Source organism: Arachis stenosperma, chromosome 5, assembly GCF_014773155.1.
Source record: "Arachis stenosperma cultivar V10309 chromosome 5, arast.V10309.gnm1.PFL2, whole genome shotgun sequence".
Lineage (NCBI taxonomy): Eukaryota > Viridiplantae > Streptophyta > Magnoliopsida > Fabales > Fabaceae > Arachis > Arachis stenosperma.
The window spans coordinates 64,273,699-64,293,431 of record NC_080381.1 but is presented as its reverse complement, the minus strand read 5'-3'; the positions used below and the strand labels follow the sequence as shown (position 1 = coordinate 64,293,431).

Sequence of the window (19,733 nt, the reverse complement as noted above, 5' to 3'; positions counted from 1 at the left end):
CTTTGAGAAATCAAATTGACTTGTTGAGTCAATATCTTATTCTGAGCCAGTATGGCATTCAGAGTATCAATCTCAAGAACTCCTTTCTTCTGACTTGTCCCATTGTTCACAGGATTCCTTTCAGAAGTGTACATGAATTGGTTATTTGCAACCATCTCAATTAGTTCTTGAGCCTCTGTAGGCGTCTTCTTCAGATGAAGAGATCCTCCAGCAGAGCTATCCAAAGACATCTTGGATAGTTCAGAGAGACCATCATAGAAAATGCCTATGATGCTCCATTCAGAAAGCATGTCTGAGGGACATTTTCTGATTAATTGTTTGTATCTTTCCCAAGCTTCATAGAGGGATTCTCCATCCTTCTGTCTGAAGGTCTGGACTTCCACTCTAAGCTTACTCCATTTTTGAGGTGGAAAGAACTTTGCCAAGAAGGCATTGACTAGCTTTTCCCAAGAGTCCAGGCTATCTTTAGGTTGTGAGTCCAACCATATTCTAGCTCTGTCTCTTATAGCAAAAGGGAATAGCATCAGTCTGTAGACCTCAGGGTCAACCCCATTAGTCTTGACTGTGTCACAGATTTGCAAGAACTCAGCTAAAAACTGATGAGGATTTTCCATTGGAAGTCCATGGAATTTGCAATTCTGTTGCATTAGAGAAACTAATTGAGGCTTAAGCTCAAAGTTGTTTGCTCCAATGGCAGGGATAGAGATGCTTCTCCCATAGAAGTCGGGAGTAGGTGCAGTAAAGTCACCCAGCACCTTCCTTGCATTGTTTGCATTGTTGTTGTTTTCGGCTGCCATGTGTTCTTCTTCTTTGAAGAATTCGGTCAGGTCCCCTAAAGAGAGTTGTGCTTTAGCTTCTCTTAGCTTTCTCTTCAAGGTCCTTTCAGGTTCAGGGTCAGCTTCAACAAGAATGCCTTTGTCTCTGCTCCTGCTCATATGAAAGAGAAGAGAAAAAGAAAATGTGGAATCCTCTATGTCACAGTATAGAGATTCCTTGAGGTGTCAGAGGAAAAGAAAAATAGAAGAAAAGAAGGTAGAAGAATTCGAACTTGATTAGATAGAGTTCGAATTGTGCATTAAGAAGGAGTAGTACTCCATAAATAGAAGGATGTGGGAAGGAGGGAAGAGAATTTTCGAAAATTCAATTAAAAAGATTTTAAAAATATTTTGAAAAATTGATTGATAATTTTCGAAAATTGAAAGTGGAAAAGAAATCAAGTGATTTTTGAAAAAAAGATTTTGAAATTAGAAATTAAAAAGATTTGATTAAAAACTATTTTGAAAAAGATGTGGTTGAGAAGATATGATTGGTTTTAAAAAATGTGATTGAGAAGATATGATTTGAAAACAATTTTAAAAAGATATGTTTTGAAAACAATTTTAAAAGATTTGATTTTGAAAATTAGTAACTTGCCTAACAAGAAAAGATATGATTCAAACATTAAACCTTTCTCAACAGAAAAGGCAACAAATTTGAGATGTTCAATCAAATCATTAATTGTTAGTAAGTATTTTTGAAAAAGGAAAGAAATTGATTTTGAAAACATTTGATTGAAAAGATATGATTTGAAAAAGATTTGATTTTGAAAAACTTTGAAAACTTGAAAAAAAATTGATTTGAAAACGAAATCTTCCCCTTAGCACCATCCTGGCGTTAAACGCCCAGAATGGTATACATTCTGGCGTTTAACGCCCAAAATGCTACCTCTTTGGGCGTTAAACGCCCAACCAGGTACCCTGGTTGGCGTTTAAACGCCAGTCTGTCTTCTTCACTGGGCATTTTTGAATGCTCAGCTTTTTCTGTATAATTCCTCTGCAGCATGTTCTGAATCTTCAATTCTTTGTATTTATTGACTTGAAAAGACACAAATTAAAAATATTTTTGGATTTTTAATAATCAAAACGCAACAAGAATCAAATAACAATGCATGCAAGACACCAAACTTAGCAGTTTGTATACTACTAACACTATATGAGACACATAAACACTCAAGCCAAAAGAATTCAAAGATCAGAGTAAGAAATCATCAAGAATCACTTGAAGATCCTTAAGACACATGAATGAATGCATGCAATTGACACCAAACTTAAGATGAGACACTAGACTTAAGCAAGAAACATCAAATATTTTTGGTTTTATGATTTTGCAAATTTTTTTTTTTGTGTTTTTCGAAAATTAAGTGGAAAAAGATATCAAAATTCTTAATGAGAATTCCAGGAATCAGTGCAATGCTAGTCTAAGACTCCGGTCCAGGAATTAGACATGGCTTCACAGCCAGCCAAGCTTTCAAAGAAAGCTTCGGTCCAAAACACTAGACATGGCCAAAGGCCAGCCAAGCCTTAGCAGATCACTGCTCCAAAAGCAAGATTGATAAAGATCAACAAGCTCTTGTGATGATAAGTTGAAGCCTCGGTCCAATGAAATTAGACATGGCTTCTCAGCCAGCCAGATTTCAACAAATCATCATGAAACTCTAGAATTCATCTTCAAGAATTTCGAAAAAAAAAATACCTAATCTAAGCAACAAGATGAACCTTCAATTGTCCATACACAAATAATCCCCGGCAACGGCGCCAAAAACTTGGTGCTGTTGCCGGATTTTGGCACTGATGTTACCGGACCAAAAGCTTGCTCAAAACTTGAACAATCCCCGGCAACGGCGCCAAAAACTTGGTGCACGAAATTGTGATCACTACAACTTCGCACAACTAACCAGCAAGTGCACTGGGTCGTCCAAGTAATACCTTATGTGAGTAAGGGTCGATCCCACGGAGATTGTTGCTATGAAGCAAGCTATGGTCACCTTGTAAATCTCAGTCAGGCAAACTCAAATGTATATGGTGACGAACGAAAATAACATAAAAGATAAAGATAGAGATACTTATGTAATCCATTGGTAGGAACTTCAGATAAGCGCATGAAGATGCCTTCCCTTCCGTCTCTCTGCTTTCCTACTGTCTTCATCCAATCCTTCTTACTCCTTTCCATGGCAAGCTTTTGCAAGGGTTTCACCGTTGTCAGTGGCTACCTCCCATCCTCTCATTGGAAATGTTCAACGCACCCTGTCACGGCACGGCTATCCATCTGTCGGTTCTCAATCAGGCCGGAATAGAATCCAGTGATTCTTTTGCGTCTGTCACTAACGCCCCGCCCTCAGGAGTTTGAAGCACGTCACAGTCATTCAATCATTGAATCCTACTCAGAATACCACAGACAAGGTTAGACCTTCCGGATTCTCTTGAATGCCGCCATCAGTTCTCGCCTATACCACGAAGACTCTGATCTCACGGAATGGCTGGCTCGTTTGTCAGGCGAGCACTCGGTTGTCAGGCGATCAACCATGCATCGTGTTATCAGGAATCCAAGAGATATTCACTAGAGATTTGATTGCTTGTAGAACAAGAATGGTTGTCAGTCACCTTGTTCATGAGTGAGAATGATGATGAGTGTCACGGATCATCACATTCATCAAGTTGAAGAACAAGTGATATCTTGAACAAAGAACAAGCGGAATTGAATAGAAGAACAATAGTAATTGCATTAATACTCGAGGTACAGCAGAGCTCCACACCTTAATCTATGGTGTGTAGAAACTCCACCGTTGAAAATACATAAGCATAAGGTCTAGGCATGGCCGAATGGCCAGCCTCCCAATGATCTAAGATAGCATAAAATGAAGATAGCTACCAAGATATATCTCAATACAATAGTAAAAGGTCCTACTTATAGAAAACTAGTAGCCTAGGGTGTACAGAGATGAGTAAATGACATAAAAATCCACTTCCGGGCCCACTTGGTGTGTGCTTGGGCTGAGCAATGAAGCATTTTCGTGTAGAGACTCTTCTTGGAGTTAAACGCCAGCTTTTATGCCAGTTTGGGCGTTTAACTCCCATTTGGGTGCCAGTTCCGGCGTTTAACGCTGGAATTTCTTGAGGTGACTTTGAACGCCGGTTTGGGCCATCAAATCTTGGGCAAAGTATGGACTATCATATATTGCTGGAAAGCCCAGGATGTCTACTTTCCAACGCCGTTGAGAGCGCGCCAATTGGGCTTCTGTAGCTCCAGAAAATCCACTTCGAGTGCAGGGAGGTCAGAATCCAACAGCATCTGCAGTCCTTTTGAGTCTCTGGATCAGATTTTTGCTCAGATCCCTCAATTTCAGCCAGAAAATACCTGAAATCACAGAAAAACACACAAACTCATAGTAAAGTCCAGAAAAGTGAATTTTAACTAAAAACTAATAAAAATATACTAAAAACTAACTAGATCATACTAAAAACATACTAAAAACAATGCCAAAAAGCGTACAAATTATCCGCTCATCACCCACCTCGGTGAGTTGCTTTGGATGGTGACAGAAGCGGAGGATCTTGGATTTCTTTTGGAGTCTTTTTGGTTTATTTTGTTTATACATCTCTCCTTTTGTATTTGGTTTTGCCTAGAGGCCTGTATATGAGAGAACAAAACTTGTATAAGCCATTTTAAACTTCAGTTTCCTTTTGTCTGTATATTTAACTAGTCGGCTTAAACTTTGCGAGTTGTGGCTAGTTTCTTATGATATTATATTATACTATTATCTTCGTTTATGTCACATTTGTTTCTTGAGCTTTAAGTTAGACACTACGTTAATTTGTTTTGCGCTTTAAAATCTTGTTTTTGATCAATATCCTTCATCAGGCTTCTAGATTATAATATTCCTTCTATATATTATACGTATGAGCTTAGAACTGTCGTAATCTCTGGTTTACCTCTGCTTTACGATGCGAGGTAAAGCTTAGACTAATTAGGGTGTTATATTTAGGGGTATCAGAGCGGTTCATCCTCGTGAGCCTAAGGGATGGACCGATTGTGATTCATTGCATACTCTGTGTGTCTTTTTCTTTGATGCTATTAGGTTATCTGTTTGATATTGCATAGCATGTTTGTTTGTGAGTGCCTGTTTAGGATAATTAAAGCACTAGACTTTTGATATTAAGACTGATCTCCATGATATCGATTGTTTGGTGTAGATAGGAACCCTACATGGCCACTCGTGGACGAGGTCGAACACGTACACGGGAAAGTAGGAATGAGCAACCAACTTATAATCATGCGGAATTCATGGCGGCCATGGCAAATCTCGCTAATACCATGGAAGCTAATGCTGCTGCGACTCTGCAAGCTGTGCAGAGATTGGGCAATGGGAATGGTGAAAAGAATGCCAATGATAATGCTGAGGATAACGGCGATAACACGGGAGGAGTTCCGATGACCCTGGCGACGTTCCTTAAGGTTCATCCGCCAACTTTCTGAGGATCAACTAGTCCTACTGAAGCGAACCACTGGTTCCAAGCCGTGGAGCGTGCTTTATAGGCGCAGCATGTTCCACACAATCAATATCTCGAGTTTGCCGCTTATTAGCTTGCTGGAGAATCCCACCCCTGGTGGCAAGCTGAGTGTCCCTTGCTACAGCTACAGAACGCTGATGTTCCCTGGGATGTGTTCCAAACGGCCTTTTACAAGAAGTACTTCCCTGAGTCTGCAAGGGAAGCAAAGGAGATGGAGTTAATGCAGCTGAAGCAAAGTTCCATGTCTGTAGCTGAGTACACCAACAAGTTCGAAGAGCTTTGTAGGTTTTCTCGGGTGTGTTAGGGTGACCCAGAGACTTTCGAGAGTTGGAGATGTATTAAGTACCAGAGGGGTTTAAAGGATAACATTATGATTGCTGTGGCTCCTTTGGAGATCTGTGTCTTCTCTGACTTGGTGAACAAGGCTAGAGTAGTGGAAGAGTATGCCAAAACCGTAGCGGCATCAAAGGACATTCATGGAGGGAGCTCTAGTCAGAGGCATGGCAAGTACTTTCATCCGAGAGGACAAAGCTTCAAGAGAGGAGGATATGTGCCTCAAGGCCAAGGGGGCTTCAGAAAGAACTATCAGAACCAATTTCAGTATGCTAAAGTAAGAGGAAATCAGAGTAAGAGTTCTCCGGATTTAATTTGTGATCGTTGTGGACGTTTTCACCCTTATGACTCGTGCAAGATTGGTTCAGGTGGTTGCTTCAATTGTGGGTTGCCTGGCCACATTGCGAGGGATTGCACTCGTGGGAGGAATCAGAATGTGGGCCAAAGTCAGCATCAAGGTCGAGTCTTTGCTGTGAATGGCAAGGATGCTTCCAAGGCGGATCCATTGATGAGAGGTATATGTCTAATTGGTGATAAATCCTTAGTTGCATTATATGAAACTAGAGCTTCGCATTCGTTTATTTTGTTAGCTTAAGTTGAGGAATTGGGCTTGAAAGTGTCAGAGTTACCTTTTAATCTGCATGTACATACTCTGCATCAAACAGTTATGACTAGGTCAGGTTGTAGACAAGTAGGTTTCAAGCTTGGGGGTAGAGACTTTGTGCATGATTTGATCTGTTTACCAATGATGGTGCTAGAAATGATTTTGGGGTTTAATTAGTTGTCGAAGAATCGGGTTTTGTTGGATTGCTTTGAACGGACTATTCGGTTTATGCCAGAATGAGAGAATGGAGCAGTGGTAGCTACGGGGTATTACCTGAACTCTGTAATGGTGCATTGTAGTAGGGAGGAGTGACAGGGTTATATTCTATTGGCTGCTAATGCGTTGGGTGATGCCCAGAACTTAGATCAGATTCCAGTGGTTAGAGATTTTCCAGAAGTATTCCCAGAAGATATCCCTGAGTTCCCACATCAAACAGAAATTGAATTTTTGCAATTGAATTGGTGCCGGGAGCTGATGTGTGGAAAACGATCCAACACGAAACTCACCGGCAAGTGTACCGGGTCGCATCAAGTAATAATAACTCACATGAGTAAGGTCGATCCCACAGGGATTGAAGGATTGAGCAATTTTAGTTTAGTGGGTGATTTAGTCAAGCGAATCAAGTTTTGGTTGAGTGATTTGTGTTTAACAAGAAGTAAATGACAGTAAATGTAAAGGGGGAAGGGAGAAATGCAGTAAATTAAAGAACAGGAAAGTAAATTTACAGAAACTTAAAGAACAAGAAAATAAATGACTGAAACTTAAAGTGCAAGAAACTTAAATTGCAGTAACTTAAAGGGCAAGAAAGATAAATGGCTTGAATATAAAAGGGGTTTGAGGACCGGGATTGCAGAATCTAAACCAAGAGAAAGTAAATGGCAACAATTAAGAGAGCAAAAATTGAATCAGAAGCAATGTGCATTCAAACAGAAAGGAAATAAAATGCAGCAAGGCTCACAGAAGAACCCAAAGTGAATTTTGATCTCAGGACTCAAGAGCTTAGGTAGCAGAGCCTAAAACTCAATTTCCTTCCCAGATCTGAGCTGTCAAAGCAATTGACAGAAAATTTAAAGAAGAGGCAATAGAAGAACAGAAATTAAGTTGAATTATGCAGAAAACAAATTGAAAAGAGTTTGAATGGGAATTGAGACAGAATTTCCTCAATTTCACACACCCAAAACTCAGAAACACAAGAGTAGAATTGCCCAAGTAAGAATGAGGAAGGAGATCAGTCAATTCTCCCTTGATCCTCTTAGCTCTCGGTCAAGTCTCTCAAGAACAATTGAAAAAGCTCAAAAAGAAGGTAAAATTCAAGAGTGAAGGTAAAACTGCAAAAGTAAAAGTTCCAAAAGTTAAAAGTTGTTAAAGGTCTTAATTACATCAAACTAGCTTCTATTTATACACTTTCTATTCTTAGATATTGGGATTTGGATGGGCTTTTGAGTTGGTGAAGAAATGAATTCAATTGGATTTTTAATTGAATTTTCGGCCCATGAAAGTCACTCCCAGGAGGCTGCCCTGCCCTTGTGGAGGGCAGGGCAGAAAATTGATGCATGGTGCGAGAATTGGTGCGGCCATGGTCGAGGATTGGCACGCCAAAGTTGTGCGCAGTGCGCGTTGGTGCGTGGGACGCTGCCAGGGAACGCAAAACGCTGCCCTGCCCGCGCCAAGGGCAGGGCAGAAAAGTGTGATGCGCCAGATTTGTGGAGTGCGCGCGTTGGTGCTGCCAGGGGAGGAAATTGGTGCGCGCGTTGGTGCTTCTTGGTGCGCCACACACGATGCTGCCCTGCCCGCGCCAAGGGCAGGGCAATATTCCTTTCTTCACATCCCGTGTTCGAATCACGGAGAAGGCAAACACGCTACATTTTTTCTTGGCTTCTTGGCACGGTAGTGGACCTTAGTGCCTAGCTTCCTCATGGTTCCTTGTTCGATCCTTGTAGCATGCATGGGTGACAATTTTCCTTTGAATTTCTTCCTTGGAGAGCCCGATTCTGCCCTCCACAAGGGCAGGGCAAAGTTCTCTTCCTCTTGGTTCCAAGGCACATTTTGTGCTCTGCCCTTGGAGTGGGCAGGGCAGAATTGCCTTCCTTTGCTTGGTCACCTAATGTTGCCCTCCTAGAGGGCATTGTGCCCTTGTGGAGGGCAATGTTGCCTCCCTTTTGCAATGCGGCACGCTTCTCCTCCCTTAAACCACGCTTCTTCTTCCTTGTGCTACACTTTTTAGGCTACGCTTTTCCTTTTCTTTTCTTTTCTTCACCTACAATAAACCAAAACAACACTCCAAGTATCACTAAATTCAAGAGGCTTATAAATCAATTAAAATTCAATTAAAATTAGCTTAAACCTCATGGATTATCATTAATTTCATGGTGGTTGCTTGATTTAGAGAAGTTATGCATTTTCACTCCAAATCACTTACTTAGGATGCAAGAAAGTGCATAAATGCTAACAAAACAAGTGAGATTAGCTTGAAAAATGGGTATATGATGACTTGTCATCACAACACCAAACTTAAACCTTGCTTGTCCCCAAGCAAGCATCAAAACTAAGAGTAAATGAAATGAATAAGAAAAGAATGCATATCCTTATTATGCAGATAGCAGAACTTGATCTATGGGGCATTTATGCAGACAATGACCACTCAAGTTATTGTTCTTGTTACATAATACATATCTTTCTTCAAAAGCTTGCTAAACTTGCTGTTATAAGACTCACTTTTTACTCATTCCCTTGCTAACTTTTCTTGGCTTATAATGCTTTAACAAGCTTATTATTCTTTTAGAGGTTGGGTGTCAAATGCTGCAGCATAGCCTTTGGCTTTATTTTCTTTTCTTTTGCTCAACATCTTTCCACCTAAGACACATGGCTCATTAATTCTTCCTAGGATCATTGATGCCCAGCATCTCTTTGGATAGCTAAATGTTTTGTATCTAAGTTGCTCTTTATTGTGGATTTTCAATTGGCCATCCCAAATCAGTTGATCTAAGTGACCGGGTTTTAAAATACCCCTTAGAATTTACTCATCCAAGCAGATCTTAGTACAAGAACACCACAGGCATATGTCCTAAGGTCCAAGCTATTGGTGTCCAACCTTTATTCTTTGTTTTTCTTTGCCATTTTGGCTTTTTCTTTCTTCCTTTTCTTTCTGTTTTTGTTACCAAGGGTTGTTTCATTCTTGATAAGAGTTTTTATAACAGCAAGCTAACTCACAATTGAATGAGAATGATATTATGCAACAATTATTTCATGAGTCATGCATTTAATCATACACATGTACCACCACCAACTTCCATTCATACTTATGCAACATTGGATATTTTACCTTTCAATTCAAACCAAACTCTTTTATTTAAGCATATGGGAAACAAAACAAATTTCAAGCTAAGTGGTGGATAACAAGCATTATGCAGACTTAGCATTTTTCTAGCTATTTATTAACTAACTAAAATGAAAAACAAAGAACCGAAAGTGCATGAAGTAAAAGAAGTAAAAGATGAAGGCATATCATGTTTCAGACATACATCTCCTTATTAGAGACATGAAAGAGGAAGTATGAAAGAACTTTGCCACCTTCTAATGGTCATGGCTACTGCTTGATTCTCCCTTCTTCTTCTTTCTCTTCCCTGTCTTGGAGTAATCTCGGATCTCTTCACCAGGACATCTTCTACCCCAAACAGAATCTAAGAGTCCTTTGAGCCCAAAATCTTCCAATCTGTTAAAGGTTGACTCAGTGTATTGATGAGATTTTGCTTGTTGCTTGGCTAAGAATTCAGGGCATTGTTCAAATGGCTTGATCTCAGGATTGAGTGTTGGCAAATTGTGGGTCAAGTACTCCAACCTTGCTTGCATGTTTTCATCATACTCCATTCTTTGTGCGTATCTAACTTCTCCCATGGTATGATGAACATTCTTCCATTGATATAGGTTGTGACTATATTCCTCTGCTTTAGCTTGACTAAAATACAGCTTATCATATGATTCCTTGAATTCTTTGTATTGCTCTTTTTGTCCTTCAAGAATCTGTGCTTGAAATTCTTGCTGCTGAGTCATCATTTGTTGTTGCCATCTCTCTTGTTTCTCCTCTATTTGATGCTGCCAAGCCTCTCGTTCCTCTTTTTCTTTCAAAAATTGCTCTATAAATTCAGGATGGGGCTCTAGATATTTCTCTTGGCCCTCCTGATTTTGGCCTTGTTGGGCCTGCATGAGTTGATTTTGACCTTGTTGAGCCTGCATGAGTTGCTGAGATAGTTCTTCAATTGATCTTTGCAATTGGCTCATATCAATGGCATCATAAACTTGATTTCGTCCTTCCTCTCTTTGTGATCTCCTTTGTCTAGGAGCTACTACCCCTTCTTGGTCTTCTTCTTCATTCGTTCCTTCCATGCTCTTCTTGGTAATCCATTTCCCTTTCTTCACTTTTATTGTACCCTCATCTTCAAAAATTACTCCAGCTTTGTCACATAGCTTGAGGATGGTACTTGGATGTCCAAGACTCTTTGATTTGCTTGTGCTATCGGCCATTTCTTGAATACTGTCAGCTATGAGTTGTGCGAGGTTGATCTCACCTCCATGCAAGATGCAGTATGTCAAGAGTGCTCGTTTGATTGTGACCCAAGAAGCATTTCCAGTAGGAAGGATAGATCTTCTCACTATTTCATACCATCCCTTAGCCACAGGAGTGAGATTTATCCTCCTTATGTGACTTGGAACTCCCTTTGAATCTCTCTCCCAATCAGTGTTCTCCACACATAACCCTTGCAAAATTTCATCAGGATTATTTTCCCTTTGCAATCTAGCCTCATAACTAGGCTCAGGATAGGTTATGGTTCTCAACTTGAGGGCTCTTGTGATGGCTGCTGGACTGAAGCTCACTTCAACTCCTCTGACATAACTTGTGTAAGGAGCACTATCTTTATTTACCTTCACAGCATTAGCATAGAACTCCCTAATCATAACTGCACTGATGTCAGTTAGAGGAGCACACAAGAGCTCCCACCTTCTTTCTTTAGTAATTTGCCCCATGATGGGGTATTCTTCTTTCCTTAAATCAAAACCTTTCTCATAGATGACATTCTTTGCCTCCATGAACCTATGATATCTCCCTTCATGGAATTGGGATCTAAATTTGGTTGCATCAAAGGATGGAGGTTCGGTTACCATAGGTTCCTTTCCCGGCCTTCTTTTTGAACTTGAAGAGGCCATCAGTTTTGAGGTAAGAAGAAAGAAAAAATGAGAGTAGAAGAAATGTGTGTTGTGTTTGGGAAGAGTTTTGGTTCGGTTCTGTTGTGAGGTAAGGGAATTATGTTGGCTTTGAAAGTGGAAGAGAGTATGGTTTTTGTTCCGAGGGTTACCTGAAACGTGTAGCTCGGTCTTCTGGCAAGGCCCGAGGTGGGGGGTCTGTGACCCGAGCTGGTTGTGCTGAACGGCGGGGGGTTGTACCTGCAATGACACTCCGATGCTTAAGTTAGCATGGGTCCAAGCAGATATCAAGTAGAATTAGAGTATGAGTTATACCTGGGTGCTCCAGTGTATTTATAGTAGTTGGCTGCGATCATCCCTGGATAAGATATTCTTATCTTATCTTATCTTTTGGGAGATTCATCTCTATCTTTGCGGAACCGCCTTTCCCAGGCCCTTTCGGCCTTTAGGTTTTGGGCTTAGTTCCTTCTGATGGGCCTTTCTTTGGCCTGTTTGTCCGAGGTCCGACCTCGAACGTGGGCCTTGGGTCGAGGTCGGGCCTTCTATCAGCATTACCGAGTTTGGAGAGCTCGGTCAGGGTATGAACAGTGCCCCTGCCCGAGTTCGTCTTTTTTCGGAAGGTCGAGCTCGGGCATAGTAGTTTTTCAAAATTTGAAAACGGTCGTTTCAGCATTTATTGCTTGTTACCGTTTTCTTCCTCGATTTCCGTGCGGCGCTCTGTGGAGGCTTTATTTATTTGCCCCTTTCTTCATTTTTCTTTGTTTATTCATCACTTCTTTTCGAGCATCTTCTCTTCTTTCTCTCTGTTCTTCGTCTTCCATTTTTTGTGCGTTTTTTCAGAGTTCTTTTCTGCGCCGCCGTTTTTCCTTTCGTCGGAGCTCGTCGCTTTCTTCTTTTCCAGGTTTGCTTTTTTCGCTTTTATTCTTCGTACGCTTCTTTTTCTGATATCTTCTATGCCCGGGTTGCCCCGAAAAGAGGCGCCGCTATTGCTTTGTATGTGTGTGTGGGGGGACTCTTTTCTCCGATCCATTTTGTTATTCGAGTTGCTGCCTTCTTGTTTGTAAAAGAACTTTGCTTTCTTTTGTTTTTGTTGAATTTGGTTTTTCTGCCTTTGTGTGATTTTTGTCTTGCTGTTGTATTCTTTCTTTGTAGGCAAGATTTTTTTTTATGTCTCGAAAGGTGTTTCAAGCAATGTCGACCAAGATTCCGAGTGGTCTAGGTTGGGTAGATCCTGCTCCTTTAAGGGTCCCGTCTGTTGTAGATTCTGAGTATCTGATTAGGTTCCGTAGGGAGTGTAGTATTTGTGAGAACAGGGAGTCTGAGCGGGATTACGAGTTAGCAGCCCCGGAGTCCGAGGAGAGGGTATGTTTTCCGCCGTTAGAGAGTTCCGAGAAACTTTTCTTCTATGCTTATGATTGTTTCTTCTCCAAGCTAGGTGTCCGTCTTCCTTTCACCGACCTGGAATCCGAGGTCCTTTGGTCTTGTAACCTTGCCCCTACACAACTCCATCCGAACTCTTGGGCGTTTTTAAAGCTTTTCCAACTTTTGTGTCAGATTTTAGGCGTCTCCCCTTCTGTTTCTCTTTTTTCTTATCTGTTTGTACTGACGAAGCCGGGGTCGGGTGCTGGGAAGGTGTCCTGGGTTTCGTTTAGGGCTAACCAGGGTAGGAAATTTTGCACTTTGTATGATGAGTCGTTTCACGATTTCAAAAACTATTACTTCAAAGTCCGGGCTGTTGGAGATGTCCGACCTTTTTCTTAGATGAGAGTGGGGAGCCTTCGTTTCCTCTTTGTTGGCAAGAGAGTGTGGTGTCGGTTAAGTACACTTTCGAGAGTCTAGATGAGGTGGAACAGGCTTTCGTTGGTGTGTTGAGCAGTCTATGGGGTCGGGCACCTCACTTGGATACGAAGAAAATGTTGGGAGATCCAAGCCTTCTCCGTTCCGAGTTAGGTAGTTCCCGACCTCTTTTTGAGATTTCATTTTCATATTTTGACTTTGTTTTGATCTTTCTGTTTGATAACCTCTTTGTTTCGTTTCTGCAGAGATGTCTTCTCAGGCTGATTCTATGAAGTTTCTCCGTCGAGCGAAGAAATCTGCGGCATCTCGGAATATCGAGGCTGAAGCTTCTCCCCGACCTTCTCCGCAGAAGACTACAATTGGTGTTCAGACTCGGTCGAAGACCATTCCGGTCCCTCAGTTCCGAGCTATAACTCAGGATCCTCCGACCTCCGGACCCGGTCAGCTTTCCCCGACCTCGACCTCGGGTCCTCCCCCCAAGAAACAGAAGACTTCCCGAGAGCCTGCTGGTTTCAATGACAAGGATTTCGATGCTCTCGGTTGGGTTGAGCAGCACATTCTTCCTCAGACTTTTATTTCTACTGATGATGCGTCCATGGAGCATCACTTTCAGTATATGGCGCGAAGTTGTGTTCGGATGGCTAGCCTTCATGCCGCCATTGCTCGGGAGTTTAAGAAAGCTCCCCTTGGGGCGACCAGCTCCCGACTTGAGAAGGCCCGGTCCGAGCTTGATAAGGTTAGTCAGCTGAAGGATGCTAGGATTGCCGAGCTGGAGGAGTCTTTGGAGGAAGAGAAGACTAGGGCTACCGCGGCTGTGGCGGTGGCGAAGACGTCTGAGGAGATGGCGAGGGTGGCGACGGAGAACTATACCAAGCTGTATGCTGAGCTTGTGGAGACGAAGGAGAAGCTGCAATCTGCTCGGGATGACTTTTATGAGCTGGAAGATAATGTGGCCAAGGGTATGGATGCTATGTTTGTGAATTTGAGGGATCAGGTCCGGGTTCTTGCTCCCGAATTGGATCTCAGTTTGTTCAGTACGGATAACATGGTTGTGGAGGGGAAGATTGTTCCTGCCCCTGTTGAGGATGAGGTTTCGATGTCCGACCCCAAGGCTCCGGTGTCCGACCCCGAGGCTCCGGTCGTGAACCCGACTTCACCTTTGGCCGAGGATAGAGTTGGTATGGAGGTTCCAAGCGATGGTGCTGTTCCTGCAGTCCCGATATCCATGTTTCAGCCAGGTGTTGATGCGGAGTCTGGAAAGGGCCTTGATCCTCTGTAATTTTTTGTACTTTTTGTGCTTTTGCCCGACCTGTGGGCTTTTTGTTTTTTGGATGTTTTCTGCAAACATTTTGGACACCTGTTCTGCTATTTTAGCTACTCTTGTAGCTTTATTATGCCATGCTTTGTGTTTCGATTTGTCTTGTTCCGCTTTTATGCTTTTTAGTTGTTCTCGGATAACAACTTTTTAGCTAGCGTTTTGACTTCCCGCTTTTTGCTTTTTTAGTTGTTTTTGGGTAACAACTTTTTAGCTAGCGCTTTGACTTCTCGCTTTTTGCTTTTTAGTTGTTTTTGGGTAACAACCTTTTAGCTAGTGCCTTGACTTTCTCGCTTTTTGCTTTTTAGTTGTTTTTGGGTAACAACTTTTTAGCTAGCGCCTTGACTTTCTCGCTTTTTGCTTTTTAGTTGTTTTTGGGTAACAACTTTTTAGCTAGCGCCTTGACTTTCTCGCTTTTTGCTTTTTAGTTGTTTTTGGGTAACAACTTTTTAGCTAGCGCCTTGACTTTCTCGCTTTTTGCTTTTTAGTTGTTTTTGGGTAACAACTTTTTAGCTAGCGTTTCTCGAAGTCCTGGTTCTTTTGCCAGCTTCTTTCTTGGGTCCGAGTTTACTCTCGGACATCGGGATCCTTGAGTACCCCTTTGGTCAGGTCCGACTTCGTTGTTTGGTCGGCCTTTTTTAAGTTATTTTTGTAACTTCTTTTCTACTTGGCTTTTTGAGCCATTTCAGAGTTACTTTTATAACTTCTCACATTAATTTGAACCTCGTCGCTTCATCTTTGCCGACCTCGTATGGCCTTTGGCAAATGATTTTTTGCGTTTTGCCGAGCATAAATTAATGCGCCTTGGTGGGGTACTTTTTAAGAAATTTGATTAGTATTAAAAAGAAGAATATGTACAAAGTGTTTACCCTTTTGACTAGGTCGGGTGTCCTACTTAACCGGGTGTCTCATTAAAAAACCCTCGTGGGGAAAAAGAGTACACCTCGGGTTAAGTTATTCTAGCTGTAGTATCGTCTTAGGTTACAGGCGTGCCAGGTTCTGGGCAGCTCATTGCCTTCTAGGTCGGATATCTTGTAGTAGCCTGTCCCTAAGATTTCTGTTACTTTGTAGGGCCCCTTCCAATTTGCGGCTAGCTTTCCTTCTCCCGATTTTTGTGTTCCGATGTCGTTTCGGATTAAAATCAGGTCGTGAGTGGAGAAGCTTCGTTTTATCACCTTTCGGTTATATCTGAGGGCCGTTCGTCGTTTTAAGACTTCTTCTCTGATTCGGGCTCTTTCTCGGACCTCGGGTAGGAGGTCGAGTTCTTCCCTTTGTGCCTGAGGGTTGCCTCCTTCGTTGTAGAAGATGGTTCTGGGTGATCCTTCGTCTATTTCGACGGGAATCATTGCCTCCATTCCGTAGGCTAGTCGGAATGGGGATTCTCCTGTTGTAGAGTGCGGGGTTGTCCGATATGCCCATAATACCTGGGGGAGTTCATCGGCCCATGCCCCTTTGGCCTCTTGGAGTCTTCGTTTTAACCCGGCCAAGATGACTTTATTTGCGGCCTCTGCTTGTCCATTGGCTTGCGGGTGTTCGACCGATGTGAACTGCTGTTTGATTTTTAGCTCGGCCACCAAGTTCTGAAAACTTGTGTCTGTGAACTGTGTTCCATTGTCTGTTGTGATGGAGTAGGGGACTCCGAACCTCGTGACAATGTTTTTGTATAGGAATTTACGGCTTTTCTGAGCCGTAATAGTGGCTAAGGGTTCAGCCTCGATCCACTTTGTGAAGTAGTCGACCCCTACTATGAGGTACTTGACTTGCCCCGGTCCTTGTGGGAATGGGCCGAGTAGGTCGAGTCCCCACTTTGCGAAGGGCCATGGTGCGGTGATGCTTATGAGGTCTTCGGGCGGTGCTTTGTGAAAATTGGCGTTTTTTTGGCAGGGGGGCATATTTTCACAAACTCTGTTGCGTCTCTTTGCAAGGTCGGCCAGTAGAACCCGGCTCTGACTACTTTTTTGGATAGTGCCCGAGCTCCGAGATGGTTCCCACACATGCCTTCGTGGACTTCTTCGAGGACGCTCTTCGTTTCTGAGGTCGGGACGCACCTAAGGAGGGGGTTTGAGAATCCTCTTCTGTATAATACGTCGTGGATTAACGTGTAGTTCTGGGCGTCTTTTGTAAGCCTTTTAGCTTCTTTTCTTTCGGCGGGGAGAGTTCCCGATTTCAGATAGTTGAGTATGGGGGTTATCCATCCTTGTTGTTGCCCGGATATATTTAGTATTTCTTCCTCCCTTAACACGGAGGGGGATTGTAGAGTTTCTTGGAGGAGACTTCTGTTGTTCCCTCCGGGCTTGGTGCTAGCAAGTTTTGAGAGGGCGTCTGCCCGGGCATTTTGCTCCCGGGTATGTGCTGGATTTGTATTTCCGGGAAGTGTCGTAATTGCGCCTGTGTTTGGTCCAGGTATTTTTTCATAGTAGGGTCTTTGGCCTGGTAGCTTCCATTTACTTGTGATGTGACGACCTGGGAGTCGCTGAAGATCGTGATCCTCTTTGCTCTGACCTCTTCGGCTAGTTTTAGTCCCGCTAGTAGGGCTTCGTATTCGGCTTGGTTATTTGAGGCCTGGAACTCGAATTTTAGGGATAGCTCAATCCGTGTTCCTTGATCGCTTTCGAGTATAACACCGGCCCCGCTTCCTGTTTTGTTTGAGGATCCGTCGACATACAAATTCCATGAGAGTGGGGTTCCCGGGGTCTCAGTGTATTCTGCGGCGAAGTCGGCTAGGTATTGAGATTTTATGGCAGTCCGGGCTTCATAGTGGAGGTCGAACTCGGACAATTCCACCGCTCATTGTAGGATTCGTCCTGCCATGTCTGTCTTTTGTAGGATGTGTCTCATGGGTTGGTTTGTCCGGACTTTGATGGTGTGGGCTTGAAAGTAGGGGCGGAGTCTCCGAGCTGTGAACACTAGTGCATAGGCGAATTTCTCTATTTTCTGATAGTTTAATTCGGCCCCTTGTAGTGCTTTGCTTACGAAGTATATGGGGTGTTGCCCCTCCTCATTTTCTCGTATTAGTGCCGAGGCGACTGCCCGATGTCCGACCGACAGGTATAGTACGAGCTCTTCCCCTTTTAGAGGTCGGGTTAAGATTGGTGGCTGCCCGAGGAATTCCTTGAATTCTTGGAAGGCCTTTTCGCATTCCGGGGTCCAAGAGAAGGGTTTCCCTTTCTTTAGGAGTGAGTAGAGAGGGAGTGATCTTATCGCTGATCCTGCCAAGAATCTTGATAGGGCGGCTAGTCTCCCATTTAGTTGTTGTACTTCTTTGACACACGTCGGGCTTTTCATATTGAGTATTGCTTGGCATTTGTCCGGGTTTGCTTCGATGCCTCTCTGAGTCAGCATGAAGCCTAAGAACTTCCCGGCTTCTGCGGCGAAGGTGCACTTTGTCGGGTTAAGTCTCATGTTGTGTTTCCGGAGGGTGTCGAAGATACTGCTGAGGTCGGCCACCAAGTTTCTGTCTTCTTGTGTCTTTACTAGCATGTCGTCGACGTACACCTCTAGCTGTAGCCCGATGTGTTCTGAGAACACTTTGTTCATTAGCCTCTGGTAGGTTGCCCCTGCGTTCTTCAGCCCGAAGGGCATTACTACGTAGCAGTAGTTTGCCCTTGGGGTTATGAACGAGGTCTTTTCTTGGTCGGTCCATACATCGGGATTTGATTGTATCCCGAGTATGCATCCATGAAGGAGAGGTATCTGTAGCCCGAAGCGGCATCGACTAAGGCGTCGATGTTCGGTAGTGGATATGGATCTTTGGGGCAGGCTTTGTTGAGATCCGTGTAGTCGACGCACATCCTCCATTTTCCATTGGGCTTCTTCACTAGGACCACGTTTGCGAGCCATAGGGGGTACTTACTTCCCTAATGAACCCTGCATCTAGTAGTGCTTGCACTTGTTCTTCTATTGCTTGCATGCGTTCGGCCCGAGCTTCCTGCGTCTTTGTTGGACAGGTCGGGATCCCGGGTATACTGATAGCTTATGGCACATCAGGTCGGGGCTTATGCTGGTATATCGGAGGCTTTCCAGGCGAAGAGGTCGGAATTCTCCCTTAAGAGGGTTGTGAGTTCCTCCTTTAGGCCTGCCTCGAGGTTTGCCCCTATGTTTGTTACTTTCTCGGGTGTGTTCCCGATCTGGATCTTTTCGGTCTCTCCTTCTGGTTGTGGCCGAAGATCTTCTCGGGCTTGGACTCGCCCGAGTTCTATTGTGTTGACCTCTTTCCCTTTTAGGCTCAGGCTTTCGTTGTAGCATCGTCGTGCTAGTTTTTGGTCGCCTTTTAGGGTAGCGATTCCCTTTGCGATAGGGAACTTCATACAGAGGTGTGGGGTCGAGACTATAGCCGCTAGTCTGTTTAGGGTTGGTCGTCCGATGAGGGCATTGTATGCTGAAGTGACGTCGACTACAATGTAGTCGATGCTTAGTGTTTTGGTTTGCTCGCCTTTTCCAAAGGTAGTGTGTAATGAGATGTATCCCAAGGGGCGGATCGGGGTATCTCCTAGTCCAAACAGGTCAGTGGGATAGGCTTTTAGCTCTTTTTCTTCGAGTCCGAGCTTGTCGAAGGCTGCTTTGAACAGGATATCTGCTGAGCTTCCTTGGTCGATCAGGGTTCGATGTAAGTTGGCGTTGGCTAGGATGATGGTGATCACCATAGGGTCGTCGTGTCCGGGTATTATTCCAAGAGCATCTTCTCGGGTAAATGAGATAGTAGGTAACTCGGGTAAGGGGCTGTCTTCTCGGACATGGTAGACTTCTTTGAGGTGTCTCTTCCGTGAGGATTTGGATGTCCCTCCCCCTGCGAAACCTCCGTTTATCATGTGTATGTGCCTTTCAGGAGTTCGCGGGGTTCGTGTTTGCTCGGCCCGATCTTCGTTATCTCCCCGTCTTCTCTTTCTGGTTTCTTCTCCTTTCTCAGCTATGTATCTGTCGAGTTTTCCCTCTCTGGCTAGCTTTTCTATAACATTCTTTAAGTCGTGGCAGTCGTTAGTAGAGTGGCCGTAGAGTCTGTGATATTCGCAGTACTCGGACCGATCTCTTCCTGCTCTCTTGTGCTTCAGAGGTTTGGGTGGTGGGATCTTCTCGGTGTGGCATACTTCTCTGTAGACGTCTACCAGGGAGACTCGGAGGGGAATGTAGCTGTGGTATTTTCGTGGCTTGTCCGAGTTGG

At 43.5% G+C, this 19,733-nt stretch overlaps 1 non-coding gene across 1 annotated transcript; it reads left to right on the top strand.

Moving 5' to 3' along the window:
* The first annotated feature begins 284 nt into the window (after nucleotides 1–284).
* LOC130983867 (small nucleolar RNA R71) lies at nucleotides 285–392 on the top strand. The gene has a single exon (XR_009087838.1). It is a non-coding gene; the product is annotated as a small nucleolar RNA R71 (small nucleolar RNA).
* The last annotated feature ends 19,341 nt before the right edge of the window (nucleotides 393–19,733 follow it).